The 6,948-nt window shown below is 41.1% G+C and overlaps 1 pseudogene; it reads right to left on the bottom strand.

The window, feature by feature from the left end:
• Positions 1-6,034: 6,034 nt before the first annotated feature.
• Positions 6,035-6,582, bottom strand: LOC130851226 (60S ribosomal protein L12-like; annotated as a pseudogene).
• Positions 6,583-6,948: the final 366 nt, after the last annotated feature.

Raw genomic sequence — 6,948 nt, 5'->3', positions numbered from 1 at the left:
CCAGGGGGGTGGGGGTCATGGTGGCAGTGAGAGGTGGCCTAGGCCATCTCCGAAAAACCTGTCTGTTCCAAGAGATCAGAGGAAGTTGTTTGCCCTGTTATTTCAGTCCACCTGGATATTCTTTCATCTCCTTAGATATCTAAGTTTTATAAATACAATTGGGTTTTAGCAAAGTGTTTTGAACCTTTAGTAATCATGAATACCAACCAAAACTGAGTCAAGAACAAGAACCTCTGACCAGACCTCTCACTACCAAAGAGGTTGAAGTCAGCCATCAAAAACCTCCCAACAAAGAAAAGCCCAGGATCAGATAGTTTCACTGGTGAGTTCTACCAAACATTTAAGGAATCAACCTCAATCCTGCTCAAATGTATTCAAAAAAATAAATGAGGGAACACTCTCAACTAATCCTATGAGGCCAGCATTACCTTCTTACCAACATCAGACAAGGACATCACAAGAAAACTACAGACTAATATCCCTTAGGAACGTAGGTGCAAACACACTCAACAAAATACTAGCAAACCAAGTCTGACAGCATATTAAAGTGATTATACACCATGACCAAGTGGGATTTATCCCAGAAATGCAAAGATAGTTCAACACATGAAAATCAATCTAATATAGCAAAACATTAACAGAACAAGAACAGAATCTCACATGATTATCTCCGTTGATTCAGAAAAAAGCCTTTGGCAAAATCTAACATGCTCTCCACGGAAGACATACAGATTGCCAAAAACACATGAAAAGATGCTCAACATCACTAATCAATAGAGAAATGCAAATCAAAACCACAATGAGGTATCACCTCGCACTGGTCAGAATGGCCATCATCAAAAAATCTAGAAACAATAAGTGCTAGAGAGGGTGTGGAGAAAAGGGAACCCTTCTGCAGTGTTGGTGGGAATGTAAGTTGATACAGCCACTATAGAGAACAGTATGGAGGTTCCTTAAAAAATGAACTATCATATGACCCAGCAATCCCACTACTGGGCATATACCCGGAGAAAATCATAATCCAAAAAGATACATGCACCCCAATGTTCATTGCAGCGTTATTTACAATAGCCAGGACATGGAAGTAACCTAAATGTCCATTGACAGATGAATGGATAAAGAAGATGTGGCATATATTTACAATGGAATATTACTCAGACATAAAAAGGAACAAAATTGAGTTATTTGTAGTGGGGTGGATGGACCTAGAGTCTGTCATACAGAGTGAAGTAAGCCAGAAAGAGAAAAACAAATACTGTATGCTAATGCATACATACGGAATCTAGAAAAATGGTACTGATGAACCTAGTGGCAGGGCACCAATAGAGACACAGACATAGAGAGCAGACTTAAGGACATGGTGGGGAGGGGTGGGGTGGTGCGCGGGGAGGAGAAGCTGGGACGTAGTGAGAGAGCAGCATTGACATATATACACTAACAAATGTAAAATAGATAGCTAGTGGGAAGCTGCTGCAGAGCACAGGATAATCAGCTCAATGCTTTGTGAAGACCTAAAGGAGTGGGATAGGGAGGGTGAGAGGGAGGCTCAAAAGGGAGGGGATATGGGGATATATGTATACATAAAGCTGATTCACTTTGTTGTACAGCAGCAATTAACACAATACTGTAAAGCAATTATATTCCAACAAAGATGAAAAAATTAAAAAAAAAATCTAACATACTTTCATGATAAAACATCCAAAAGACTAGAAATTAAAACAAACATCCTCAATGTGATTAAGGACATATATAAAAAACTCACAGCGAACTCAATGATAAAAGACTGAAAGCGCCCCTGTCCCCCACCACCTTAGATGAGGAACAAGGCAAGGACATCGACTCTCACCACTTCTATCCAACATTATACTGGAGGTTCTAGTCAGAGCAATCATGAAGAAGAAGAAGTAAAAAGCATCCAAATTGAAAAGGAAGAAAACTATTTCTATTCACAGATGACATAATCCCATATACAGAAAAATCCTAAAGAATTTACAAAACCCCTTAAAATCTATTAGAGCTAATAAATACGTTCAGCAAAGTTACAGGATACAGGACCAATACACAAAACTCACATGTATTTCCATATGCCAGCAGTGAGCGACCCAAAAAAGAAATTTAAAAAATAATTTTATTTGAAATAAACAGCATCAAAGTGAGTAAAATACTTGGGAACAAATTTAATCAAAGAGAGGCAAGACATAAATACTGAAAACCACAACACACTGCTGAAAGAAATTAGGAAGACTAAATAAATGGAAGATTTAACATTGTTAAGATGACAATACTCCCCAAAGTGATCTATAGATTCAATACTGTCCCTTTCAAAATCCCAATGGCCTCTATTACAGAAATGGAAAAGCTGATTCTCAAATTCACATGAAATTTCAAAAGATGTCAAATAGCCAAATCCATCTGGAAAAAAACAAAGTTGGAGTCCCACCTCCCAATTTCACCTCTTATTATAAAGCTAAAGAAATGAAAACAGTTGGTATTGGTCTAAGAATAGATACAGAGATCAACAGAATAAACTCGAGCGTTCAGAACTAAACCTTCACATCTATGGTCAGTTGAGTTTCAACAACAGGGCCAAGACCTTTCAACAGGAAAAAACAGTCTTTTCAACAAATGGTGTTAAGAGCACTGGAGATCCACATACAAAATAATGAGTTGGACCCTTACTTCATACCATATACAAAAATTAACTCAAAATGGATCAAAAGCATAAATACAAAGGCCAAAACTATAAAACTCTTAGAAGAAAGCATGGGGGAAAGTATTCATGACCTGGACTTGAAAATGAGTTGACAGCTATGTCACCAAAACCACAAGTAACCAAAGGAAAACATAAATTGCACTTCATCAAAATTAAACATTTTGGTGTAAAGAATACCATCAAGAGAATAAAAAGACAACATGGCTGAAAATATTTGCAAATCATATTCAAGTGTTAAGTATCTAGAATATATATATGTATCTTCTAGAGTTATCTCTTATAATTCAACAAAGACAACTCAATGTAAAAGTGAGCAAAAAAATTGAATAGATATTTCTCCAAAGATAATACACAAATGACCGACAAGCACACGAAAAGATGCACAACATCATTAGTCAGTAGGCAAATGCAAATCAAAACTACAATGAGAGGCAATATGGGGATATGTGTATAAATACAGCTGATTCACTTTGGCGTACCTCATAAGCTGGTGCAAGAGTGTAAAGCAATTATATTCCAATAAAGAGCTTAAAAAAAACAAAAACTACAATGAGAACTACCTCACCCCTACAAGGTTGGCCACACACACAAAAAATGATCAGAAAATAACAAGTATTGGAAAGGATGTGGAAACACTGGAACCCCTGTACATCACTCCTGAGAGTTTAAAGTGATGCAGCTGCTGTGGTAATCAATTTGATATTTCTACAAAAAGTCACACAGAAAATTACCATATGACCCAGCAATTCCACTCCTAGGTGTTACCGAGCAAGGGCTCAGTGCCAGACATGCACAGAAGTCAACACCTGCCTCTCAGAGGCACTGGATTCTGAGAAACAAGGACTTTGATTGCGAGGTCAGCTGGCAAGGAGCCAGGAGGCAAGGCTCTCCAATCTGTCTCTCCCATCCAGGACTGGGGGAAATTTAAGGGGTTGGGGAAATTTCAAGCTTGGAAGCTGATTGGCTAGTCTTAATTCAGTCCATACAAGCTACATGTGCTGCTAGTAGCCAGATTTTCCTGACTGAAGGACTTCTCCCTTTGTAACAAGCTCTGGTGTCAACCTTTCTATTCTTTGAGTTCCACAGACTAACTATTCTTGGTTTCAGGGTTGCCCTATGGCTGTGGGTTCCTCTGTTGCACTTGCACAGTGCTGTTCCTGTAAAGTAGCTCCTTAGGTAGGTTTGATCAACAACCTATTTAGGGACCCAAACCAGTTTAAGCTGGTGCTGTTTCAATTCCCCACCCCACTGCCCCTTTTTTCTCTGCATTCCTCAGTCTTGAGGGAATTAGGGGTCTGCTGTTCTAGCTGCTTTCTGCTGATTAGGAGTGTGGATTTTTATAAGAGGAATGAAATTGAAATATTTGCAAGTCCCAGCTTGAACTCTGAAGTCTTGGGCAATCATGTGAGTGGGGAGGGCCTTTTTAAATACACCAGATAAGAATGTGTAACCGGAAGGATTTTGCAGGCTCCATTGCACTTAGGTTGCTGTTGTCCTCAGGGCGCTGATTTTTCCCAGCTGTGAGGGACCCAATCCCGTGGCTTATGCAGAGCAGGGGAATGTCTGTAGGAAACATTCATCACCTAGAAGCATTTTATGTATAGCAGATACAGTAACACCTCGAGGTTGTACACATTTTATGGTAATTATTTTACAACATGATCATTTTCAAGACTGTAATAATACTTGGTCTTAAGGAAGCATCTCCCATTAACATTTCATGGGGCTCAACTGGACCTGGCTTCTAGGGCTACACTCAGCCTAAGCAGGGCACCTGGTAAGACCTTATCTCAAGTTAAGTTGGTTTCTTGACATATTTTGGTGATTGTCTTTTTCTAGGTACCATTCATCTTTTCAGTCTTTCCCACAGACTGAGGTGTCCATCAAGCATGTAACTTCCACTGTGTTCTGAGGGGCCCAGAGACACTTGAGTTACCCTGGCTATGAAAGCTCTTCCATTGCCACTTTGAATTGAAAGAGGCAACCAAAAGGAGGGACAATTGCTTTTAGTAAGGCTGTTGTTACCTTGGAAGCCTCTGTGTCCAGCCTGGGAAAGCTTTGACCCATCGTGTGAAGGTGTCCACAAACATCAGCAAGTGTATATCATATTCCATGGCTCTTGGCATAATAGTATTTACCACTCATCTCCTAGTTTTGTCCCTTGAGTTTGACCCCTTTTATTCCTGGGGGTGGCCCAGCTTACAGATTGTTTCTGGCACAGATCAGGCAATTGTATATTATCTTTGGGATGGTCCTTTGCATTTGCGATTCAATAAGCTTTTGTAGCCAGTGATAAGGTGAGTCCCTCCCGTAATGGGTTCCTTGACGTAGATGAGCAGTACTTCTTTCCATTAAATGCTCAGGTATAAGCACTAGTCTCTGTTCCCTATCAACCCAGCCTTCTTTGATTGTTTAGCACTGATCACCATCTAAGTCTTGCGAGTCGACATGAAATTCCCATCATTTGCTCTCTCTAGATCCATTTCCAAAAAGCGAGGGTTGAAAGGGACAGCTCCACACTCAAAATGAATGCTAGGGCCTTGGGATCTGGCTTTTGGTTCAGGCCACTTGTGTTGTGGCCTGATCAGTCAAATTACTTTCTTTTGCTATGTTACTATCAGTCTTTCAGCGGCCCAGGCAATGTATTTTGGCTACTTCTTCTGGCATTATAACAGAGTCTAATAAGGCCAGTATCTCCTCTGCATGTTTAATTTCTTTCCTTCCTGATATTAGTAGACCTCTTTCTTTCCACATGGCCCCATGTGCATGTACAACAGAGAAGGCATACTTAGAATCAGTATAAATGGTTACCCTTTTCTTTGTTCCAAGGTGCAGGGCGCTTGTGAGGGCTGTGAGCTCCACCTTCTGGGCACACATACCTGGAGGAGGGCTTCTGCTTCTAGGAAGTCCTGGTGAGTTACTGTTGCACGCCCTGCCTTTCAGAGTCCCTGGTGCCCGAAGCTGCTCCTGTCCGTGAACATTTCCATGTCCCGATTTTCTACAGGCCGATCAGTCAAGTCTGCTAGAATAGACTTTGTCAATTATTTATATGGGGTGAAACTCCTTATGGCATTCCATGGTTCCGCTTAATGGCTGTCATTTCCTTTGAGAACCTCACATAGAAATTGGCCATGAGACCACAGTAAGTTAGGAATCCAAATAAGACAAAACCCAGCCATTCCCGAGAATCCTCGCCACTGCCTTCTGATGGTGGGTACAGTCACCCTAGCTAATGGTCCAGCAGTAAACTTGTCTTTCTTTTTTTTGAGGGGGGAGGTGGTGTCAAATATCCTTCTAATAACTTATTTTTCTTTGCGGTTCTTAACTGCCTGGGGGCTCCACCACACCACGGTTGATGTCCTTTATGATGTCGTGAGGGTGAGTGCCGTCAACATTGCAGCCCACAGACTGGGCCGTCCCCAGGATCTCTTAAATGGTTCCAGAGAGTCCTCTAGCTAAAGATCAATGCTGCATCTGTCAGGCAATGTTGACCATCTCATCCAAAGTGATGTTTCCACTGTACTTAATGTTTTTCTGGTTTTTTATGTCTCTGGGTGGTTCCTTTAGGGCTTTGATGATCAGGGCAGAGGCAGAAGGTACCACCTCAGTCTGGGTCTGTCTGTTCTGAATGGTCAGTTTCACTGTAATCCTCAGACCCTTGCCTTGGCAAGGTAGTCACCAACCTTTTCTGGAGCTAGATCCACGGAGCAGATCTTGGGGGCCAGGGCAGACATGGCACCAGCTTCCCCACCGATGCACCTCAGGTATACAACTTTGAAATCACTGGAGTCCAACTTAGGGTCCATGATGGGGGCAGCTGCTATCCGATGAACTTGGACTCAGAATGAATGAACAAAGTTGCACCTTGTCCTCCTCCAAGCCAAAAACCTTTTTCTGTCTAATAACTCACATCCTGGGTATTTTACAGCTGGTTGAGAAATTTGCACTTTTTCTTTGGAGACTTTATATCCCCAGTCTGCCAGCAAGTGTAAAGTGAGGATTGTATTTTGGTCTGAGGCTTCCTTACTTTTACTAGTAATTAGTATATCACAGTAAGACTCCCTCATTTAATGGGAGATCACTTATGTCCTTGGATAAGACTTCCCTGAAGATGGTGGAGGCATTCTTAAATCCCATTGGAGTACCATTCAACAAATGGTGTTAAGAGAACTGGATATCGACATAAAAAAGAATGAAGTTGGACCCTTTTTATTTAACTCGAAACGGATCAAAGA

The sequence above is a fragment of the Hippopotamus amphibius genome, chromosome 1, assembly GCF_030028045.1.
Source record: "Hippopotamus amphibius kiboko isolate mHipAmp2 chromosome 1, mHipAmp2.hap2, whole genome shotgun sequence".
In the NCBI taxonomy this organism is placed as follows: domain Eukaryota; kingdom Metazoa; phylum Chordata; class Mammalia; order Artiodactyla; family Hippopotamidae; genus Hippopotamus; species Hippopotamus amphibius.
This window is presented reverse-complemented; position numbering and strand designations above follow the sequence as displayed.